Below are 26,748 nucleotides of genomic sequence, written 5' to 3' on the forward strand. Positions count from 1 at the left end.
ATGACAATATACCCATCTCGCAATTGTGTTGCATATCTCTTTTCACTGCTATAGGTTCTGATGCCAAACTATCAGATCCCCTTGTCCTCTTGCCTTTCATTATTGATGTTGTGGACATTATGTGTCACCATCTACCGGTGGCATTCCAAAGAAAACATCTTCCTATGTTGACATGCCACAATTTCTTTTCTCCTTAGAATAACATGCCTTTCATGCATATCATTCTAAGGGGGGGCATCGTATCTACTTTTCTGCATAATTTGCTTTTGTCATTTAGTCACTTGCATTAGCATTTTTTTTTGATCAGTTTTCATGCTTTCTTGGGTGGGGACCAAGGCACTTGATCTTTTTCTTTATCATTTTTTGCCTAGATGGGGGTTAAACCATTTGATCTATCTCTTTTTGTTTGCCTAGGTAGGGGCCAATCTACTGCTTACCAAATCTACCTTTGATCACCCAATCGCATGACTATCTAGCATATTGTTACCCATGCCAGCAAAACCTATCTATCTTATTGCCCTATTGAATCATCATTCATATTGGCATATATCTTGCCCTATCGTACGACTATCCATACTAGCATATCTTATCACCCTATCGTATGGCTATGTAGCATAATGCACTTTGTTAGGACCCGAAGGCAACTGAGAGGAGGGGGGGTGAATTAGTTGTCTAATAATTTCAACCCAAATACAACTTAACCAAACTTGATTCTTAATACCGTAAACCAAACTTAATGCCGAAAAATAGATTAATAGTTAATAACAGTACCGGTGAAACTTAATGCATGAAACAGAAAGAGAAACAATAACCACAACACATAACATAGAGATTTGTACGTGGAAACCCTGTAAGGGGGAAAACAATGGTGGGAAACCTTACCCATAATCAAATGATACTACTGCAGATAGTATGTGTTTACAAATGGGGTCTACACATGCAGAAAGGCCAACTACCTAGAGTTCACTGCTCAATCACAAAATAGGAATCACATTGACTACAATTGGATGATTAAATCCAATGATAATGTACTGCTCAAAGTAGCATCTCCAATGCTGGATTTAGTATCGGTTAAGCTCTGATTGTCTTCTTCAAACCTTTCTTGAATCTTCAAATGATGTTTGCATGTGTAGCTCTACTTATATTCGCATATACCGAATATCACAACCTTATAATACCTTATAACATACCACCTCCATATTAATCTCACAATTGAGATCTTACATATATACCAGAACCTAAGACCAAATGTGTAGGTCGGCTTACTAAGAATGATACAATAAAATCAATTACAACAAGTCAAGATGTGATGCATCATGTCGGCTCAACAATAATACCAATTGATTAAACCATCTCCATAACGTGCTGTGCTGATCTGGAATAGATAATGCATGCCGGTCCATAACCTAGACCAATTTGCCGGTAACAACAAATATGTCAACCCGGTTAGACCAATAACTAAATCTCCAAAGCTGAGTGTCCAAACCATGTCTTCGACATAGCCAAGTGATCTTTAGATGATAACAAGTCATCTTGTGTCCATTAAACAATATAACCTGCCGGTGAACCAAATACCGGTGAACATAATCAAAGATCTCCAGAAGGATAAATGTTGATAAGTGTTGACATCAATGACAAAACCAATGCAACATATCCATAATACCAACACACTTTTCTATCCATACCGGTGCATCTCATATCACGCCAACTGTTTATTTGACATCTTTTCATAACTAGGGCCTTTACTCCAAAGCGAGGCTCATTTCTATTATGCTATCTTATCTAATATTTATCTCTATATATTTTATCTTATCATCCAACATTTAAGTCTGCAGCTAGCATGTTTGCGATGCATCAGGTAACGATATCTATTCCAAATTTCAGCTTCATCTCGTTGGGGGCAACCTCGTCTGATCAACGAAAATTTGCCTCCCCATCACAACTTTTTTTTCTTTATCTTCCTTTACTTTAGCTTTACATTTCTCAACAAAGACATGCTTGCTAAAGTGGGGGCAAAATGTAATATAAAAAATAGCACCTTATGCAATTCAACGGGACAAGTAGCACTTTCTTCCACATCATCGGAGGTTGGGTGTTGCCATCTTTGTCCTTTTGTCCATCAAGGCCGCCTTGTCAGCTTCAAACTGGAATTCTACCAACTTTGTTAATTTGTCACCTTCAGGACTCTAGCGCATCGTGGGGACATCTACATGGCACGCTAGTGTCCTACGAATCTGATAGTTCACAGGTAGTTGTTTGAGCGTTATGCTTGTGCTTAGAAGGAATTGTAATGCCTCTGCATGTGACCACCGACGTTGGTTTTTCATCCAGGGCCTATATCTCTCTGGTTTGAAGATATTTTGAGGATCTTTTGGCAATTTTGAGACTACTTCTTATAGGTTAGAGTTTTTAGATAGTGTTCATAGCTTCTCTTACAAACACTACAATTGTCAAATCTTTTTGAATATCTCGCAACGCCATTATCATAGCATCTCGGAAAGGGGAGTGTCCTTATTCTCTTTTCTATTCATCTTACCATTATCATTCTTCTATCTTGCATTGTCTTTCCATTATCTTTATCATTTATTTCCCTATGGCTTTATATGGGTTGTCCATGGAGGTGGAAACACCAAAACGGGGGTCCAACTTAGGTAGACTCCTAAAACACAACCCCAACATTTTCCTTCTTGTTTGTGTGCTTGTTCATAATCATGGAAAAAGTATCTTATTTGCAGGAGGCTTCAATTATGGACCGATTATGAGTCCTTTTTACCTCTTTTCTTTTTACTTTTTTCTAGTTATTTTGTATTCCATGTTTACTAGCCTAATCTCATCATTTCCTATGCTTTTATCTCGTTATCCCTACATTTGGTACTTTTTGTATGGTTTCTATACTTTATCCATATAGGATGACAGTGCGCCGCACTGGTGTCCTAGACCTGTGCATTCATCCTCTAGACAAAGGCTAGGCAGAGTTGTCTGAGAGCCCCATATTGTGGGTTATTTGTTCAACTTGTCATTTCATCCCCTGGCTCACCTTAGCGCCAATTTGAGTGAGGTATCAGAGGGTGGATTTGTTCTCTAGGATTCATCATCCTTGAGGTAGCAAATTTCTTCTATTATAGTTAGGTATTTCATGTTGTCGAACACACCACAAGACTGAGAGGGGGGGGGGTTAATTAGTCCAGATAATAGATAATACTTAGTTTTCAATCTTTAAACTTTAAACCTCAACAATGTAATCATGGCAGTAATAAATCATGAAAGAACAAATTACAACAAACATATGAACACCAAATTTACGTGGAAATCCCGAGTAGGGAAAAACCATAGTGAGAATCAAATTCACAATATGGATCTAATTTATTATAATGTTACCTTTGGAACTCACTGATCCTAAGAGGAATTGCAAAACTAAGGTGCACAACCTTAGGCCAAGATACAAATTACTTGCAAAACTAAAACATGTTGTCTTTGTTGGTATTTTGGTATGGTTTTGTCATTGATGTCAACACCTACTAAAACACTAGCACTTTGGAGATCCAACAACATTCACCGGCAAGCAAGTAACTATTGTACAATTACTGGTATATGGTTCACCGATAGGATATAATGATCACTGACACTTGGAATGATATGGAAGACACTTGGTAATATCGAAGACATCATGTGTACATCTTATCTTAATGAATTAATCATTGGTATATTCATATTTGCATATTTTCTTTTATCGACAAATAGGTCCAGGGTTACACCGGCAGGTTATCTTTTCCAGATCAGCATGGCACGCTATGGAGATGATTAATTATTGTTGTAAATGCATTAAGCCGACATGTTCAATGGGTTATTGCATCGGATATTATATTGTTTGTAAAATGTTTTTATTGTAATATCTTGTAGAGCCGACCTACTAAAATTGGTCTTAGGTTATGGTATAAATGTAAGATCTTATTTGTAAGATCAAATGTGAAATGTGAAAAAGAATTGTGTGAAGTTATATGCGAGATTAAGTAGAGCAATACATGCAGACATCATTTGAAGGTGAAGCTAGGTTTTTGTGAAAGCATATTAGCATTACACCGGTACTGAATCCAGCATATGAAGATGCTATTTTGAGTAGTACATTCTTATTGGATTTAACCATCCAATTGTAGTCAGTGTGACTCCCATTTTGTGATTGAGCGGTGAGCTCTAGGCACTTGGCGTTTCTGCATGTGCAGAACCCATTTATGTACACTTACTATCTGCAGTAGTATCATTTGATTGTGGGTAAGGTTTCCCACCATGGTTTTTCCCCTTACAGGGTTTCCACGTACAAATATTGGTGTCATGTGTTGTGGATGACTTTGTGTTTATGTTTCATGCACTAATCTTTATCGGTATAGCAATTAACTGTTAAAACTGTCTACCGACATACTTAACTGGTTTATCGGTATTAAGCATTAAGTTGGTTAAGTTGTTTTTGGTTTGAATTTAGTTGACAACTGATTCAGCCCCCCCTCTCAGTTGTCTCCGAGACCTAACAATTGGTATCAGAGCTTAGTCCTCTTTTGCAGAAGTTTAACAACTTGAGGAGATCCAATGTCTACTAACTATTCCAGGAAGGACGGTCCTAAACTTGATGGAACCAACTATGGCATATGGAAGATCAAAATGGAGACACATCTGAATTGCATTGGAAAGGACATCTGGGATGTTACAAAGAATGGTTATATTGTTGCTGTACCAGGTAAGCCCAGTCCAGCTAACTTGACTAAAGATGAAGAAAACACTTCTGAGCGCATTATCAAATCAACAAATCATGGGACTATTAGATAGGTCTACTGCTAAAGCTATTTGGGATCATTTGGAAACATTGAATGAAGGAGATTCCACAGTCAAAATTGCAAAACTTGAAAGCTTCTGGGTCAGGTATGAACATCTGAAAATGGAAGAAGATGAAAGGATTTATGCTTTTATGGAAAGAGTAAATGAAATTATTTTGGGTATTAAATGTTGTGGAGGAACCTTAAGTGAGGATGAAATTGTCTCAAAAGTTTTAAGAGGATTACCACCACCATATAAAATGAAGGTTACTGCTATAAATGAGTTGAGAACAATGCCTAATACATCAGTAACTAGGGATACATTGATTGGGAAACTTTCAGCTTTTGAAATTGAAGAATTTGGTCCTGTTGCTACTATTAAGATAGATTTAGCCTTTAAAGCATCAACATCATCTACTCCATCATTTGACAAATCTGATTGGAAAGCCTTTTATGCAAGAGAACTTGAAGAAAGCAGGAAAGAAAATGAAGAACTTGAAGCACTATTTGCAAGGAAAATGCCTAAAGGTCCAGTTGGAAGTAAGTATGAAGGTAAAGCACCCTTTAAATGTTTTAACTACAATAAGATTGGTCATATGGCTTCAAGATTCCTTGATAGACATGCTAGACTAAGAGAAGAAGCTAGAAGAACATACAAGCCTAATCCTGAATATCAGAGATACGGATTTAAGAAGAATACAGACAAATCTTGTTACATTGCCGATGAAGGTGTGACTGATGATTCTGATGAGGATCCAACAGACAATGGATGGGTTTTTGTTGCTATAACAGAAGATCAACTGACACCTACTACTCAATTGGTAGAACAAGCCCTAGCAGCTAAAGTTGAAATAAAGGATGAATGGATCATTGACTTAGGATGATCACATCATATGACATGATGCAAAGGTAAATTCTTGAACTTTCAAGAATACAATGGCGGTTTAGTAAGATTTGGAGATGACAAAGCTTGTTCAATCAAATGTAAGGGTACAATATCTCTTGATGGTAAGTATAACACTGACAATGTCTACTATGTTGAAGGATTAAAGCATAATCTTTTAAGTGTTGGTCAATTAGTTGAGAAAGGATTTCAGTTACAATTTAAGAATGGAAAATGCAGAATCATGAATAGAACTAGTTTAGAAATTGCAACCGGTAATCAGACTAGAGGTAATATCTTTCATTTGAATAATAGTGAAAAGACATGCTTGATTGCACATATAGATGAAAGTTGGTTATGGCATAAGAGACTCTGTCATGTAAACTTTGATTGCATGGTAAAGATCAGTACTACTAAGGCAGTTAGAGATTTACCTAAAACTGTCAAACCTCAGAATACAATATGTAAGGAATGCCAATTTGGTAAACAAGTTAGAGCTAGTTTCAAAAGTATTCCAAAAAAATCCAATAATGCTCTTGATTTGATTCACACCGATTTATGTGGTCCAGCTAGAACTAAAAGCTTACAAAGTGATAGATATTTCATGCTAATCATTGATGACTATTCTAGAATGTGTTGGGTTACTTTTCTTAAAGAAAAATCAGAAGCACTTGGAAAGTTCAAACTGTTCAAAGCAATGGTTGAAAATGAAACCGGTAAGAAAATCAAATGTTTAAGATCAGATCAAGGAGGAGAATTCACATATAAGGAATTTAATACATTCTGTGAAGTGAATGGAATTAGAAGACAACTATCAGCACCTCAGACACCACAACAGAATGGAGTTGTTGAAAGGAAAAACAAAACTATCTTGGATGCAGCAAGAAGTATGTTATCAGAAGAAAACCTACCACATGTGTATTGGAGAGAAGTAGTCAGTACAACGGTCTATACATTCAACAAAGTTCACATCAAAGGTGAAACTAGTAAGACCCCTCATGAACTATGGTTTGGTAATACTCCTACTCTTAAGTATTTCAAAATTTTTGGAAGCAAATGTTATATCAGAAGAGATGAGTATATTGGAAAATTTTATCCTAGAAGCGATGAAGGAATATTTCTTGGTTATTCATCTAAGAGCAAGGCATATAGATGTTTTAACAAAAGATTGCAGAAAATTGTTGAGAGTACAAATGTAAAGATTGATGAACAATTTAGAGGAACTTCAAGGTATATAGACTCTGAACCGGCAACAGAAAGTTTGACAAATGAACCTACACTAAATCCACCAGTACAAAATGGAGATCCAGCTACCTCGGTACCATATGAGGATTCCACAGTAATTGAAGAACAAGAACAAACAAAGACACCCCGGTATGTAAGATTGAATCATTCTGAAGATCAGATAATTGGAAACAAATTTAAAGGAGTTATGACAAGAGGAAGATTGAAAAATGAAGAGGTATGTATTATTTCTCAAATTGAACCATCATCTGTTAATGAGGCATGTGAAGATAAATTTTGGATTAAAGCTATGGAAGAAGAATTAGAACAAATTGAGAAAAATCACACTTGGACATTAGTTCCCCGCCCTAAAGATAAAAATGTAATTGGAACCAAATGGGTATTCAGAAACAAACTTAATGAAGATGGTAAGGTTGTCAGAAATAAAGCAAGACTAGTGTGTAAGGGATATTCTCAAAAGGAAGGAGTTGATTACAATGAAACCTTTGCACCGGTAGCTAGAATTGAGGTAGTCAGATTATTTTTGGCTTTTGCAGCACACAAGAACTACAAAGTTTATCAAATGGATATTAAATGTGCATTTTTGAATGGAGATCTTGAAGAGGAAGTCTATATTGAACAACCTGATGGATTTTGTTTGACAGATGACAATGATATGGTTTGCAGGTTAAGAAAAGATTTGTATGGATTAAAACAAGCTCCAAGAGCTTGGTATGCAAGATTGGATAAGTATCTTTTAAAGATTGGTTTTACTAAAGGAAATGTAGACAACAATTTATATTACAAAATAACTAATGATGACATCTTGATTATAGAAGTATTTGTTGATGATATAATCTTTGGAGGAGAAGATGGATTATGTAAGGAGTTTTCTATTAAAATGCAACAAGAATTTGAAATGTCTATGATTGGAGAAATAAAATTATTTTTAGGATTGCAGATTTCATAGACTGATAAAGGTATATTCTTGAGTCAATCCAAATACTTAAAAGAGTTACTAAAGAAATTTGGGATGGAGAACTCTAAACCGGTAAGCACACCTATGACTACAAATGACAAATTATCTCAAAGGGATGAATCTACACCTATTAATCCAACTAGATACAAATCTATGATAGGAGGTTTACTGTATTTAACACAAACCAGACCTGATATTATGAATGCAGTATGTATTTTTTAAAGATTTCAAAGTAATCCTAGAGAAATTCATGAATAAATAGTAAAAAGGATTTTCCGGTACTTACAAGGCACTATAAATCTTGGATTATGGTATCCTAGAAATGAAAATTTTGATCTATGTGCATACATAGATGAAAATTGGGCAGGAGATGTGGATGATAGGAAAAGGACCACCGGCGGAGCATTCTTTCTTGGAAACAGATTAGTTTCTTGGTTGAGTAAGAAACAAAGTTGTACATCTTTATCAACAACAGAATCAGAATATGTTGCAGTAGCAACTAACTGTACACAGGTACTATGGCTTAAGCAAATGTTGAAAGACATAAAGGTAAAATACAAGGAACCTATTACTATATATTGTGATAACACTGTAGCAATTGATATATCTAAGAATCCAATACTACATTCTAAAACAAAACATGTTTCTATCAAACTGAATTTTCTAAGGGAAAAAGTTGAAGAAAAGGAGATAAAACTGGTTTATGTGAATACTAAAGAACAACTTGCAGATATTTTTACAAAACCTTTTCCTAAGGAGACTTTTGAATATCTCAGAGAACAGCTTGGAATCATACCACCACCGGTCGAGACTTAGGAAGTTGATGATTGTCATCAACCGGTAGAATTAATAGACAAATCTTTTATTCCAGTCTTTGATGAGGAAGCTACTTCTCAAGGGGAGTAGATTGTATATTGAATTGATTGGTATTTCATATATGAACTTGGTTTTGTTGTAACTTTGGCATTTGATGTCAAAGGGGGAGAGATTGGTATGGAAAAACTCACAAAACTTTGAAAAACACAAGGAAAACACATGTTGCTCCCACCGGGAGAGATTGTTGTTTGGGAGAGATTATTACTCTCTGTATGTATTTTGATTTCTGGTTATGATCTTTTTGGAGATTGTTGGTTTTTGGTATTTGGCATTTCTGTTTTGGCACTTTGATGGTTTTTCCATCTTGTGTTGCAATCAATGCCAAAGGGGGAGATTGTTGGTATTTTGGTATGGTTTGTCATTGATGTCAACACCTACTAAAACACTAGCACTTTGGAGATCTAGCAACATTCACCAGCAAGCAAGTAACTATTGCATAGTTACTGGTATATGGTTCACCGACAGGATATAATGATCACCAACACTTGGAATGATATGGAAGACACTTGGTAATATCGAAGACATCGTGTGGACATCTTATCTTAATGAATTAATCATTGGTATATTCATATTTGCATATTTGCTTTTACCGACAAATAGGTCCAGGGTTATCCAGGGTTACACCGGCAGGTTATCTTTTCCAGATCAACATGGCACACTATGGAGATGATTAATTATTGTTGTAAATGCATTAAGCCGACATGTTCAATCGGTTATTGTATCAGATATTATATTGTTTGTAAAATGTTTTTATTGTAATATCTTGTAGAGCTGACCTACTAAAATTGGTCTTAGGTTATGGTATAAATGTAAGATCTTATTTGTAAGACCAAATGTGAAATACGAAAAAATATTTGTGTGAAGGTATATGCGAGATTAAGTAGAGCAATACACACAGACATCATTTGAAGGTGAAGCTAGGTTTTTGTGAAAGCATATCAGCATTACACCGGTACTGAATCCAGCATATGAAGATGCTATTTTGAGCAGTACATTCTTATTGGATTTAACCATTCTATTGTAGTTAGTGTGACTCCCATTTTGTGATTGAGTAGTGAGCTCTAGGCGCTTGGCTTTTCTGCATGTGCAGACCCCATTTATGTACACTTACTATCTACAATAGTATCATCTAATTGTGGGTAAGGTTTCCCACCATGCTTTTTTCCCTTACAGGGTTTCCACGTACAAATATTGGTGTCATGTGTTGTGGATGACTTTGTGTTTATGTTTCATGCACTAATCTTTACCGGTATATCAACTAACTATTAAAACTATCTACTGACATACTTAACTGGTTTACCGGTATTAAGCATTAAGTTGGTTAAGTTGTTTTTGGTTTGAATTTAGTTGACAACTGATTCACCCCCCCCCCCCCTCTCTCAATTGTCTCCGGGACCTAACAGTCTCAGGGCAAGATACAAAAAATTACCAAGACACTCACTATCTTCCGACAAATAAATGAATAGAAAAATTGAAAGAAACAAAATCTCTTGATCATGAAATTATCCTTGAGCCTTCATGTCAAGTGAGAAAGATAATGACAAACACCTTGGAATTCAAACTCAATTTTAAAATATTGATGTACACAAGATATTGTCATCAAAGATCTTCACAACTAACTTTTGCACAACCTCAACATCAAATCTACTTGCAAACCATCAACTTCTATTGCTTTCCAATTCACACTCCTTCCATGCCATAACTAATACATCCACACTTTTTTATATATAATATTAAACATTTAAACCCCTAACTAGGTCGTCCATAAATAGAATGAACAATATTACATTTTTTTGCCACCTAGACCAATAACAACCATTGTAGTCCACTATAGGAGATAAAGAGGACCCGATCACATCCATCTAAGTCAACTTCAATAAACCACACATGTTAACAAATCCTCTAAAGTCAACATCAAATAAAACATGTAGATAAACATTCAAGTATGTTAACTAGTTGGCCCAAAAATAAATCTCCAATGCAAATTGCATAATGAAAATATGCACACACCATGGTGAGACCCAAAACACTGACCAAACTCATTATCCAAAGAAAACCCAAACCAAAAGAATATGATCCAAGTATGATACAACACCATAGTCAATTAGAAACCAGACCAACTGACAACATAAAACTTAGAACATCATAACTCCACTTTCCATTCAAATCATCACTTGAAAAATGAACTAGAACACTGCATAAACCACATGAACAAGTCCTCCAAACCACAATTCTTGAATCCACATATTCAAAAGCCACCAAGAATTCCCCAAACCTATTCTGATAGACAACTTTGTTGTCAAAGAAAACCACAAGCAATTCTACCATCGAAGCAATAGAGGACCTACAAATCTAGTAATGCAATATACACAGATGATACATACTGTATTTAGAGCCACATAACATAATATTCACAAACCAAAGGAATGTAAAGCATTCTTATATTGGGACATTACATATTGTTTCCTACATGTTGAAACTTATACTATACCATCCTTATTTCAAGATCTCTATATAACAACTCAACAATACCATCAAACATAAATATTCTTTTTTGCATCTACACAATCCTCACTTCAACATAAATGACAACACAAGACAAGTTGACATCAATGAAAACAACAGATAAATTCACATCAATGATGACACAACACAACAACTCAATTTTCCAATATTCTCCCCCTTTGTCATTGATGGAAACACTTGTGTACCACCAATAACAAAGAAAATTGAACTCAACCTATATATCTCTCCCCATTTGACATTAAAGACAAAGGGAACCCTATAAAACACCGACTCTTACAAACTGATAAGCTCTAACAACTACAATACTCACTGCTCACCCTGAGAGCAACCACTGCATCAATCCAAGTGAAAAAGGTGAACTCTGGAAGTTCCACTAGACAAATGCATTGCTTGAGCACATCTAGTTTGAAAAAGGAGTGGAAACGATCCCCAACTTTTGTTAGAGAGACTCTAAGGTATTCTTCACCAATTCCATAGTGAAGATATCTTCAATATATTCTTTAGTGGATATATACTCAAATCTAACTTCCTTCTCTACAACATTCTCTCTTAAGAAATGACACTGAATTGCAATATGTTTAGTTCTTGAATGCATCACCAGATTCTTGTAGATGTTAATAACACTTACATTATCATAAAAAGTAGGAATTGTTTCATCATACACTACCTTGACATCTTTTAGAGTTTTTTTCATTTGAAGAGGGGAAAATCTAAGCTAATGGTTAGTAGCATAAACCAAATAAAACACAAGCAAAGAATTCAAATAAAACCAATAACCATTATACCTTAGCTTCTACTCTTCCACCGATTGAGCTTGATGAAGTGGAAATATGCCCCATTGCTCCACTTGATTTGATTTTCTCTTTGGAGGGAGATATTTGGATTGGTCTCCACTACACAAAAATATGGATTGGATTTGAATGATGAATGTGGATGAGATGGATGGGATTATGAGGAAACAATTGGGAATTTTGAGGGTATGATTGTTGGATTATGAGACTCAAATGAGCAACATAAGATTGCATAAAAGGTGGATGATTTGTGAGGAGAGGAGACTCCAATTTATAGGTTAGAGGGAGCCACAATGGAGGTTCAAGATTGATTTGAAATGGAGGGCTAAGATTGAAAGAAAGTGGGAGAGGAATAAGAGGACAATGTGGGAGATCCAAGAGATATGCCATAAAGACATTTCTTGTCCCCACACCTCACAAGTACATGTGAAATAGGAATATACAATTCCTTGGGGGAGGACAAAGGAATTAAAAATTCCAAAATAGAAGATTGTGTGGGGAGAATAAATGGAGAAAGGAATTAGAAATTATTTGGAAAGAGAGGATATGGGAATGTGCAAGGATTTGATATTCCTTAGAAGAGGGAAATTTTGTGCATTTAAGGTTTGGAGGGTGAGATGGGAAAGGCCATTTATGGAAAGGAGTTGACTCATACCTAATAAAGGTGATTAGGAATGTGTAGGTGATTAGGAGGACAAATTAGGTGGCTTAATGAAGGATTAAGATGCAAGTGGGAAAGTTAGGAGGATGTGACACAAGTAGAGAGAATGAGTCAAGGAATATAAAATTGGAGGAAATGATAAGTATGATCAGGGAGGAATTAATTAGGATAGATGATAGGATTAGAAAAGGTGATTTGTAGGAATCACATGATTAGCTTAGTTAATTGAAATTAACTAATAAAGATTTAAATGGAATAATGGAGATTAAATGATTTTAAAGGAATAATTATTTTTGATAAATTAATTATAAGGCTTTAGTGATAAGATTAATTAAATTTCATCTAATTAATCTTAAGAAGAAGGGGATCAACACAAGTAAATTAATTAATTATGTGGAAAGGCTTAAATTAATTAAATAATAATTTAATTAATTTTAGATGTCTACATCATCCACATAACTTGAGTGCAACATGGTGTTGTTGCAATGCATTTTGTTTTTGCAGTAGATAATGATACTGAATCTTGTTTCTTACTCAACCAAGAGACCAATTTGTCTCCTAAGAAAAATCCACCACCACTTGTGCTTCTTCCCTCATCTGCACATTTGGTGCAATCAACATTTGTATATGCTTCCAGTGTGAAATTATCATCTTTCTTATATCATACTCCATATTTTGCAGTCTCTTTTAGATACTAGAATATCCTTTTCACCTCTTGATCATGTGATTGCTTAGAACTAGCCTAATATCTAGCCACCAAACAAACATCTTACATAATATATGGTCTTGAGTCAATCAAGTATAATAATCCTCTAATCATAGATTTGTAACTTTTATGATCAACATTTGGAGATCCATCATCCTTACTTAACTTACAACTAGTAGCCATAAGGGTTGCAATAGGTTTAGAATTCACCATCTCAAATTTATTTAACATCTCTTTGACATACTTGGTTTGAGAAATAAAGATACCTTATTTTTTGACTGAGTCACTTGTAGACCAAGGAAAAATGATAGCTCACCTATCATAGACATGTCAAATTCCTTTTGCATTTCTTCTGCAAACTTCCTACATACACTGCCATCTCCTCCAAAATGATATAATCAACATACACAACAACAATCAACAATTTGTTACCCTCAAATTTAAAATAAATATTTCTATTTGTAGTATCTTTTTTGAAAATCTATTGTAACAAATATCTATCCAACCTTGCATACCAATCTCTAGGGGCTTAGTTGGATTCACACAATGCCTTCTTCAACTTGCAAGCCATATCCAATTCTTTTATCAACTTGTACCCATCTAGTTGTTCAATATATACTTCTTGCTCAAGTTCCCTTTTCATGAATGCCGACTTGACATCCAAATGATATACCTTAAAGTTTTTATGTGTTGTAAATGTAAGAAACATTCTTATAGCTTCCATCCTTGCTACTGGAGTAAATTTCTCATCAAATTGTATGCCTTCAATTTGTGAATAAGCCTTGCAGACCAATCTTTCCTTGTTTCTAGTTAATTTTCCATCTTAATTCAGCTTGTTCAAGAGCACCCACTTGGTTCCTATCACATTTTTGTCCACCAGTTTAGGTACCAGTTCTCAAGTCTAATTCTTTTCTATTTAATTCAGCTCTTCTTCCATTACCTTTATCCAAATTTCATCTTTACTGGCTTTCACATAGGTCATTGGATCAACTTAAGATAGGAAGAAATAATTTTCTTGGTTATTTTTTTTTACAAGCCTTTTTCATATCTAAACAACCTTTCTCTTGTCTCCAAACATTTGATCTTATAAGTGATTCTTCAACACATACTTTGCTAGTGTCTTGGGAGCCTATTTAGGTTATTCTTCTTCTAGATTAGTCTCTTCCTCTTTTGGATCAACTGTCTTTTCTACAGAACACTAAAATAATTTCTATCTCCGTCTCAGGTTCAGATGCAACTTCATTTTGATTCCATTCTTCAGAAAATTTCACATTTTCACTGTCCACAATCTTCTATAGCCTCTTGTTTTAACATTGCCGAGCCTTGCTATTTGTAGAGTAACCTATAATATTCCTTCATTTTCTCTTGCATAAAAATTTCCTAGATCATCTTCATCTCTCTTAATTTAGCACTTACATCCAAATATTCTTAAGTACTTAACTATAGGAGGTCTACCATTCCAAATTTCATAAAGTGTCTTTGTGTGATTCACTTTTATCTATACCCTATTAAGAAGATAAATATCAATATGTACAACTTCTTTCCAATATACATTAGGTAGGTTAGCATCCTTCAACATAGTTCTAGCCATCTCAACAATAGTCCTATTTTTCCTTTCAACTACACCATTTAGTTGAGGAGTCCTTAGAGTAGAAAATTTCCTCCTAATGCCATGCTCTTCGATAAAATTAATGGATTTATTTGATGTAAAGCCTCCTCATCTATCAAAGCTTAGAAATTTTATTCTACCATATTTTTGATTATCAACCATTGACTTGAATACTTTAAATCTATCTAATGCCTCAGACTTTTCTCTTAATAAAGTAACCCAATTCATTCTAGAGTAATCATTAATAAGTAACATAAAATACCTTTCTCCTCTTAGCCCTCTTGTCCTTGTAGATCTGCATAGATCTATATGAATCAACTCTAAAGGCTATGAGGTAGCATATTCCTCATTTATTAATTTACTCTTTGTTTTCTTTCCCAACTGACATTCCTTGCACATAGTATCAACAAGTTTGACAATCCTTGGTAAATCTCTAACAACATGATTAGAGCTAGTCTTCACCATATTATCAAAATTGATATGTCCCATTATTTTGTTCCACAACCAACATTCATTTCTTTATGTTAACAAACATCTACCTCCACTATTATCCCTTACATAGTAAAAATTTCCATTCATTCTTGTACCTTCTGCAACCAATATTTTAAAGCTTTATTTTCTAATTTCACATCTAGACCCTTGAAATATGACCTTACAACCTTTTCTACACATCTGAATCACACTTAGTAGATTATGTCTTAGACCTTTAACATAATAAACATCATCAATTTTTTGCTTACCATAAATGTATATGCTTCCTTTTCCACAAATAGGTGCAACTTCTTCTCCTACAAACTTAACTGATCCAACATAATATTTCTCAAGGTTAATAAACTTGTCTGTATCACTGGTCACGTAGTCTGAACATCTAGAGTTGATGATCCATGCCTTTGGTTCCAATTTTGCATGTAGTACAATCTTTATATTTGCAGATTTCTCACCATTCTTTACATCTTCTAAGCTTCTGGACTTCCCATCATTCTTTTCTTCTATAGCTAGGAACAAAGATTATTCATTTGAGTCACTATCATCTTCTTCTTTAGATGAGTAGGCTTTTGTTAAACAAAGATTCTTCTTCTGCTTGTCTCTATCATCTCTTCTAATATCTCTATTATTTCCTCTATAGTTCTGCTTTCCTTTGTTATCATCATTAGTTCTCCCACCATAATCTTCTTTATACATACATCTAGAAGCATAATGACCAATTCTTCCACACTTGAAACATTTTAAGGGTAAATTACCTTTGTACTTACTAGTTCCTCTCTTCAACCTTCTCACAATTTTTTTCTCGATCTCATCCATGCCTTCATTTTCTTTTTGTTCTTCTTCGGACTTCTTTATATCTTTGAATGCAACTTTTTTCCTTTCATTGTTGATGTCATCCAATTCAACAATCTCAAAGGTAGTTAGTAAACCAAGGAGCTGATTCACAATGTATTTATTCATGTCATGGATTTCCTCAATGATATACTTCTTGGGTTTGTATCTTTTGGGTAATGTTTCCATTACCTTCCTTACAACTTTAGCTTCTACTTTTATGCCAACATCTCTAAGAGCATTTGCAATTTCATTTACTCAATGTATATAACCTTCAATGTTTTCATCATCATACATTCTCACATTCTCAAACTTGTGCTTTAGATTTGCGATCTTGGCTTGCTTTGTGTTTCATCACCTTTAAATACACTCTCCAACTTATCCCAATTTTATTTAGTTGACTTTGCCCTTGTAATTTTGCTAAATACTACATCATTTAAGAAAGTAACAATTGCAACTGTAGCATTTGCATTACTCTCATATGCTTTGATTTGATCCGGAGTTGTAGGAGCATTCTATAGAGTAGTGTATAACCCTTATTAATGCTTTCTCAAACCTCAACCGACATAGTTGCCAAATGACATTCCATACTTTCTCTCCAATAAGCATATTTTGTGCCAGAAAAATTTGGAGCTTTGAAGGTATAATCTTGTGCCATCTGTAGACACCTAAAATTAATTAAATTAATATTTAATTAATTTAATTGTGTTGGTCCCTTTCTTCCTAAAATTAATTAAATAAAAATTAATTAATTTTATCACTATAGTCCTATAATTATTTTATCAAAATTAATTATTCCCCATTCTTCTAAAGTCTTCTCAATCATTAATTCTTCTAAATTCCTCTAGTTAATTAATTATAATTAAGTAACTTAAGTCATGTTATTCCTACAAATCACTTCTTCTAATCCTCACTTAGTTTAACTAATTCTTCTAGAAGGATGATTATCATTATTCCCCCACTCATTATCTCTCCTCATGTCACATCCTCCTAACTTTCCCAATTGCTCTCTAATCACTCATTAAGCCACCTAATCAATCCCCTTAATCATTTGCACATCCCTAATCACCTTGATCCTTTCAAAGAAATTAAAATTCTTTGAATCTCCCCATGCATCCTCTTCCCAAGGAATTTTTAATTCCTTTATCCATTTAGTCTTCCCACACATCTCTTATTTGGAAATTTTCATTCCTCTCCCCTTTCTCCAAGGAATTTTTGATTCCATTTTCTCTTCCCAATGTACTTGGGAGCTCTTCCCCATGAACCTTGAGAGGTGTGGAGACAAGAAATTCCTTAATGGTAAATATCTTGGTCTCCACACCTTGTCCTCTCAATCCATGTGCTCCCTTTCAAATCAATATCAACCCTTCATTCCAAAATCAATCTTGTCCTCCATTTTGGCCTTCTTCAATCTATAAATTGGAGTCTCCTCTCCTCACAAATCATCCAATTTTCATACATTCTTATGCTGTCCATTTCATCCCTTGATCCACTTCCATCATATTCTCATGTTGTCCATTTGAGGATGAAAATCCTCCATCATGCCCTCATAATGCCCAAATCATCCCACACTTAGTCCATCCATCTATCAAACATTATCCAATCTTATTGTGTAGTGGAGAGCAATCCACATCCCATCTTGGAGCCAATCCAATCAAGTGAAGCATTTGGGCGCATTCCACTTCATCAAAGGCTCAATCAGAGGATAAGAGATCATCTTCATGAAGGTATAATGGTTTTTGGTATATTTGATTGTGTTTTATGCTTATTTTGATTCATTATAACCATTAACCCTCTTGTGGATTTTCCCTTGGTTCACCATCTTAGATCTTCCTTAAGCGACTAAGCTTCTCAAGAGGAACCTCACTTTAATACCAATTTTTGAACACACCACATGACTAAGAGGGGGGGGGGGTGAATTAGTAAGAATAATAAATAATACTTAGTTTATGATCTTTAAACTTTAAACCTCAACCATGTAATTATAATAGTAATAAATTATAAAAGAACAAATTATAATATACACATGAACACTAGATTTACGTGGAAAATCCAAGTAGGGAAAAACCATTATGAGAATAAAAATCACAATATGAATATAATTTATTACAATTTTACCTCTAGAACTCATTACTCCTAAGAGAATTGCGAAAAAAAGGTGCACAAACTTAGGGAAATATCCAAATGACTTGCAAAACTGAAACCCATTATCTCAAGGCAAGATACACAAAGATACCAAAAGAATCATTGTCTTCTGGTAGAGAAAGGGATAGCTGAATTGAAAGAAACAAGATCTCTTGATTGTGAAATTTTCCTTTAACTACTATGTCAAATGACCAAGATCATACCAAACACATTTGACTTCAAACTCTATCTCAAAACATTTCCGTACAAAAGAATTATCATCAAAGCTCTTCACAACTAACTTTCACACAACCTCAACATCAAATCTGCTTGCAAACCATCAAACTTTGTTTCTTACCAATTCACACTACTTCCAGGCCATCACTCATACATCCACAGTTTTTTTATATACAAGAGTAAACGTTTAAACCCTTAACTAGGTCTACCACAAATATAATGAACAATATTACATAAATTTGGCCACTTGGACCAATAAAAACAATTGTAGTCCACTCTAGAAGATAAGAGGACCCAATCAAATCCATCTAAGTTGACCCCACTGAATCACACATGTTAACACATCCTCCAAAGTTGGAATAAAATGAAATGTAGATAAACATTAAAGCACGTTAAATTGTCAACCCACAAATAAATATCCAATGAAAATTACACACTGCAGATCTACACATGCCATGGTGAGACCCAAAATGCTAACCAAGCTCATTATCTGAAGCAAACCTTGACCAAAATATTATGATCCAAGTTGGATACAACACCACAGTCAATTGAAAACTAGACTAGCTGACATCATAGAACTCAAAAAATCATAACTCCACTTGCCAATCAAATCATTACCTAAATATTGAAATAGAACATTACACAAATCACATGAACAAATCTTCCAAACTGCAACACTTGAATCCACATACTCATAAGCTTCTAGGCATTATCCAAACCTATTTTGATAGACAACCTTATTGTCAGAGAGAACAACAACCAATTCTACCATTTGAGCAATAGAGGACCTACAAATATGATAACACAGTATACATAGATTGCAAACACTATATTTAAAGCCACATCACATTATCTTCACATACCAAAGAAATGCAAATAATTCTTCCACTGAGACATTAAATATTGTTTCTTGCATATAAAAACTTCCACTATACTATCCTTATTTCAACATATCCATAAGACAATTCAACAATACTAGAAAACATACATACTATTTCTTACATATTGCAACTTCTACTTTTTCAACATCAATGACAACACAAGATAGGCTGACATCAATGAAAACAAAAGATAGGTTGACATCAATGACAACACAACATAACAACTTAAGTTTTCAACACATGTGTAGGCATAGAAGTTTCACTTAAGTTCTCATGGAAAATGTTAGTTGACTTGGGCTCTACACCTTGTAGGGAAGTCATAAGTATATAAATTATTCTAATAGAAATATTAGATGTAGGGTTCATAGTCATAAAACTCATGTATAAAGCTAGTGAAGGAAATGTCTAAATAATACAAATCTTTAGCAAATTGACTATTTAAACATTGCATAAAATGAAGAAATTTTGAATCTCTAAATGCATAAAATGTAAGGTGAATTAGCTATGAAATGAATATAACTATGAGTGCATAAGATATATGATTGCAAATATGAATGAATGAAATGCATACAAATCAGATCTAAACATTAGAAGTAAGCATATAATACACCGAGTTCACCAAAATGTAAGGTAGGAGAAATAGGATTCACAAGTCTATGTATACAAACAAGCAATCTATTTCATTTCCTACATGGTTACATTGGAAGGGGAATGATCAATTAGGCTTAAGATGGTTTAAGCACAAAGCAATAGAAATGAGCCTTCACTGTAGGGAATATGACTATGCAATTGCAAATGAAGAATGCAAGAAATAGGTCCAAATACATTGAAATGCTAGTTTTCAACATGAACAAAAAAATAGCAGTCTGACAAACAAATTTCGATAATAGATTCAGGCAAGGTAGGTTGTAAATAATTTGTACTCTAAATTTTAGGTAGAAGCGGAGGGATTGGGTCGTCTTAGTCGACTCACTCCTGGGACTAAGGTGCCCCGCTCGAACTACTTTCGACAATTTTGGCTTTGATGGATTGCAAAGTGCAGATCTCCTACTACTTATTTTATACATGTTTTTGTAGATTTGTTGCTTGTTCCTTCACACAAAAAGGAGGGAAAATATTTCATAGCAAGGGGTTTGCCTAAGTCAAACCCTAGTTTTAGAAATTAACCTTGAAATTGAATTGAATTGAAAGCATGCTATTTGGTAGCTGAGGCTAGAACTAAAAAAGGAATGTTTATACCTTCTTAAACCTTCTTGATGTTGAAATATTCATGAAGATGCTTGATGTTGACTTAAATGTAGTTTAATTTAGGAATAGAATGGATGCCATCATAAATGAATAGATCTGGAAATTACTCCTAATCTCCAATGCCTTGACACTTGATCTCTTTCTCTTGAGGATTTGAGGTGTGAAACTGGTATCATATCATCATCTCTTTTCACTTCATTTTCTTACCTTCTTTCCTTACTTCACCCAAAATGAGGGAGGATACCTTGCTTATATACATCTTCCAAGCATTTCAGGGTGTAAAATTTGAAGAAGGCTGACATGGGCAAACAATTATTGCCTAACCAAGCTGACTATTAAGTGGCTTAAATTTAGGCGCAAACACTAGGGGGAAAGGCACCCTGATTGGCCCTCTCCTAAGAGTGGGGAACCCTAGCAACCTTTCTCCCTTCAATGTGGCCTCAAATTGGGACTTGAAGTCCAAAATGGGAAGGAGATGTCAGAATGAGATGTGGAATAGGGATGGATCTATCATGTTAGGCAAAACAAGCTAGGAATGCTAAAATATGGCCTAGATAAGAAAGAAATTGCATAGGGATGCAATTTATGATGCTACACTAAATTATTTGAGGCTCTAGATATTTATCTACCTCTATAGACATTTTTTTAAATCAGTAATATAGTAATTTTATTAATACTTAAAATTTAGGTTTACATAGTATTGAAAAGTTTGTAACTATAATTATCAAAAGATTTCAAACCCTAGCTACCCTTCCTAAACAGACTAGCATATCAATATCTAGAACATTATAGTCTCCCCATATCAATTGATACCCTTATATATATTTACATGATATGTACCCTGAAGCCATTATTGCATTCAACCTTTTATACAAAAATTACATGTATCAACAAAATTTAGACCCCCATGAAGAAATGTAACCATTCAAAAAACTATAGAAACCACAAAAAAACCTCATATTCATCAAGCCTATTTTTTTGTTGCCCTGAGGGGTCTATTGACCCAGTAATATTCAAATTTAAACTCCACTTGGGCTCTCATTTTTTTCTCCTTCACTGTGCCATCATCATCATGGTCTAGCTCTGCATGAGCTTGCCTTTTTGCTCCTTCGTCACACCAACATCCTCATGAACCTTGACCCACTCATAGAGGTAGTATTTCAATGATTCCTAGATAAAATGAGCTTCTACTTTCCTTTCATCCACATTACTTGACACACTCCACCAAATGAAAGGTTGGAGTGGTGTGTTTTGGTCTCCAATTTTCAACCAATTGTCATCTTGTACCAAAAGACCTTCACTTGAATGCATCCACTCAAAAATTGGTCTGAACCCATATGTTCATTCCTCATCCAGAAAGTCCTTGAGGACCCATTGGACATCCTCCTTATTTCTAGTTCCAAGTCCCACAACACAAGAATTGAGATAATATTGATATTAGTTCAATATCGATGCTTTGTCCTCACAAATTCTTCTCCAAATAGTATGTCTAGAATATGTAAAAATAACAGATCATCAAAATTGAAAAATTATTTTTAGTCTCTTTTCAAAAGATGACCCAAGAATGCCATTTTCTACTTGGGAGTAACTGGGGTGAAGTTCGCCTCTATCTTGGAACTCTTCACCACCACATGCTATACACCATCAGATATCCTTGAGTATCATAAGATTATGATACAAGATAAATCAAATAAAAGATAAAACTTGCTAGACTAAATGAGTCAACAACCATTTACATCTTATTGCCAAAGTCAAGTGTTTTTGTTAAAATGATGTTTGATAAGATGTCCATTGTAGGAAAGATGTATCCATATGACATGATAGCTAATAGGGTGCCTATTCTAGAAATGATGTATTAGTATAGGCATGTTGTTTGATAAAGATGCTAAAATTTATAAGAAATTGATTGATATGGTTGTAGAATAGCTTGGTTGTTTGGTAGCTTGGTAGATTAGATTTTGGATTTTAAAATTTTTTATTTTAAAATCAATTTTTGGATTTTTACAGTTATTGATTTTTTTTGGATTTTAATTTTTTAAAATTTTATATTGGTTTTTTGAAAATTTTTCACATCATTGATTGAGGTATAAGACATATATTAGGATTTATTCTCAAGTGAGATATATTTATTTTCCCCTAGTGTCGAGCAAGGCATAAGAAATTATGAATGGATGAATGAATTGTTGGAATAGATATAGATAATTGAAGGATGGAGGTAGCTAATTTGTTTTTCAAGGACTATCTTGTGATGGGATAATATGGTTATCCAAGCTAAGAGATTGGATATGACAATGTAAGGTGATGGAATGGGGCATTAAATAGAATGTAGTCTACAAGAATGGACATGTCAAGAGGTTTTTGAAAACATGTTTTTCATTTTATGTCCTTAGTTTTGATCAAGATCAAGGGATGAATAGGATGGAGGTAGGATAAGCAAGATCAAAGGTGATAATATATGATGGAATCAAGAATTGGAAAGATAATTGATATAGGATAAAGGGTGTGGATAAGGTGGATCAAATAGGATGCATGATGCTTATGGAGATCTTGAATCTTGTCAAGATCAAAGGTGGAAAAGGGAATATGGATGTAGATTGGGTTAAAGAGGGATAATGGAGGATGAGGTGAATAGGATAGCATGAATGAAACCTGCCCCCAAATATAGAGTGCAAGAGGGTAAATGGATTACACATGATGCCTGTTTGCTAGGTTTTCATCATGGTGCTTTCTCAAGGGGCCACAAGAGGTGGTTTTTACCATTGGACAAATTATTTATGTTTAATTTTTATTTTTTTGAAGATAATAGATGCATGATAAGAGATGGAGGAAGGACTCAAGAATATTGTTCATTATGTAGTACCCCTGAAATATGTGCTACAATGGATGATGTTTATTAAAAATATGCTCAAAGATGTTGGTAGGGTGATGGTAAAGGGAGATGATATGGTTGATGAGATGGAAATGAGTAAGGATTTATGCAAAGGATTGGATGTGAGGGATGGAGGGATAGAAAATAGGTGTTGGATAATGGATGGGGTGTTGGAAGATTTGTGTAGGGATGAATAGAAATGTTGGAAAGATCAATTTTGGCACACACCTTGAAGGGTGTTGGAGTGATGGATGAAAATTAGATTTTGGAGTTTGAAATTTTGATGGAGAAGTGGATGTGGATTTTGGGACATAAGGATAAAAAATAGATGAAAGAGATGATGGAGGATTTAAGATAGTAAAGTTTGGGACATAGCGACCTGAAATAGATTTAGAAGGTGAGATATTTATATGAAGGATTCAATGAAGCCTTTGGAATAACAAGTTTGAATGTCAATTTTTATTTTTATTTAGGATGCAATTATTATATGAGCAACTTGGGAACTATAGCGTCATAAAATTATGACTCCTGCAATTTCAACCACATCTTAGGCCCTCACCTATGTGACTGCATCTCTCTATTCGATTGAGACCCCTTTCCGCACCTTCATTCTAAACTTCTCCCATTTCAGCCCTGATGAGACCTCAGAACCCTGTCTAGGCCCCAAGATAGGGCAGGACAAGGGCATGGCGCCCCTGTCCCCCCCTCTTAGGGTGGACCTAAGATGGGTCTATCTGGTCCTTTGAGCATAATTTTCTCTTTGGGCATTTCAACTCCTCTTTGTCGGCCTTTAGTGAGATGAAAATTAATCCTCCAAGACAAGTATAAAAAGGGATTTATTCCTCTCATTTGCATAAGCAAAAATATACAAGGTAGAAAGGATAATAAGTGAAATTCAAGCAAAAGGTCTTCATCAAGCATTCAAGTCTTCAAGCATCCATCAAGTTCTCTTCTTCATCCATTGGAGCAACATTACAACATTCATTTGCAAGCATGTGTGTGTGTGTGTTAGGGTTTTTGTCATGTTACATGCCATTTCATGCAACACCCATAATTACATTCAAGAAGCAAAGCAATTATCATCATCAAATTGCATATCTACAAGGTATACATTTCTATCATTTACATTTAAGCATTTGCAATTACTTTCTTTCAAGATGGATCCCTCAATCGAGGTTTGACTGAAGTAAACCCCTATCCAGAACCCTTCTTCCCTTCTTTTCTGTGTGTAGGTTGCATGTATGCAACTGTAATTGCAGGTTTGAACTCCATTTACAAAGACGAAAAAACCTCTTTCGGCATGCAGATTTTTCGGAGGACAATGTGCACTTTTCACATTGTCCCGATGACTTTTCTCTAAATTTGCAAGGCAGATCCGTATCAGTTTGAATACCTTAGATCTGAAGTTACAACGCGATCCCAAATTGGTAGCTCCTCATTTCATCCATTTTATCTCTCTTTTCTGCATAGTCAACATATCCAATTACAAAAGAGGGAAAATCACATTCCAACTCTTGCAATCCACTTGGTATTCATATCCTTATTTCCTTTGGATTTGGATCTAGTGGATTCAAGCCCCTCTTTTGAATGTAAAGTTTTGCCCAAGTGAAAATCATCCTAGTGACTTCCTTTCTCTTTCCTAGGTGGGGAGTCACTAGGGTCCAATTTTCTACTTTACATTTTGGTGAACCCGACGTCTTACACACTATTTTGATTTCTTATTGTTAGATCTAAATAATTGCAATTTGAATTTCAAAATTTCATTTCCAATTTTGATCTTTTTACAAAATTTAGAGGTTAATTGCATAAAAACCCTAATTTTTTTAATATTTGACAAAATTGAGCTTGTGAAGTATAGAATTTTAATTGCTTATTTCCGATCTAATTTCTATGTCAAAATTGCCATCCAAATCTGTCTTTTTATTCTGAAAATTAAGTGGTTAAAAAGCAAAACCCTAATTTTTAAGAATCTCCTATTTCGACCTTTGACTGCTAATTTGACCGACCCAGACATCTCTAAATCGGGTGTTTTTTTGGATTCCGCAATAAAATCATAATTTCTATCATCCTTGAATTTTTTTGAAGAATTTGGTTAGACCGAGTACACTTTGCACATGGTCCCTAGGTTTTTCCCCGAAATTGATTGTATTTTTTTGCTTAAATCCAGAAAATTAGCACACTTTATCAATTTTTGCACCCCTTAGGTCAAATATAAATTCAAATTTCCACACTCTTTAACTTTTAAATTAATTTTCATAAAAAAATCCTAATTATAGATCTTCTTTTCAAGTAAATTAAGATTTTAATTAAGTGACTTTCAATGGCAAACAATGAATTAAATTTATTTTCTATTTCACATATGATTACATTATTTTTAACATATATTTATTACAATCATGTGTTGGATAATGACTTTCTTCATTTCATGTTGCTTCTTTCCATTCATAGCACTTGGTCATATTGTGTTGCTTAGATTTCGAAGTCATTTCCTTTCCAAATTGATCTCAAAGCTTTCATGTATCATTTTTGTTGCATTATGGTGATGTTATTAACAAAATGCATTTCATACATTAATTCTTGCACCTCTCCTATGGTATCTAGTGTGAATAAGATGAGAGCTAATATTATAACCAACAATCTCTCTAAAAATGAGCAAGCATTGGACAATGATATAGATCCATCTTCCTCTCATACACATACCCTTTAGAAAGAGGGGCAAAATCAAACTATTAATATTCTTACCTGTTTAGACCCTCCTTATTCTCCTAGGATCTATGTTCAACACCAAAGTATATGTAGAGAGGATGATGTTATGCATTGTATTCATGATCTTCCCCCTCACATAGAAATGAGTAAAGATGAACCTTTAGATGATGAAGATGTTCATCCCAAATCTACCAAAAAGGATAAGAATGACAAAGGAAAGAATATTATCCTTCTTCATCTACAAAACCCTTTATTCTCCCTTACACATCAAGTTTCAAAGAAATTCATGATCTTATTCCACCATCT

Source organism: Cryptomeria japonica, chromosome 10 (assembly GCF_030272615.1).
Source record: "Cryptomeria japonica chromosome 10, Sugi_1.0, whole genome shotgun sequence".
Lineage (NCBI taxonomy): Eukaryota > Viridiplantae > Streptophyta > Pinopsida > Cupressales > Cupressaceae > Cryptomeria > Cryptomeria japonica.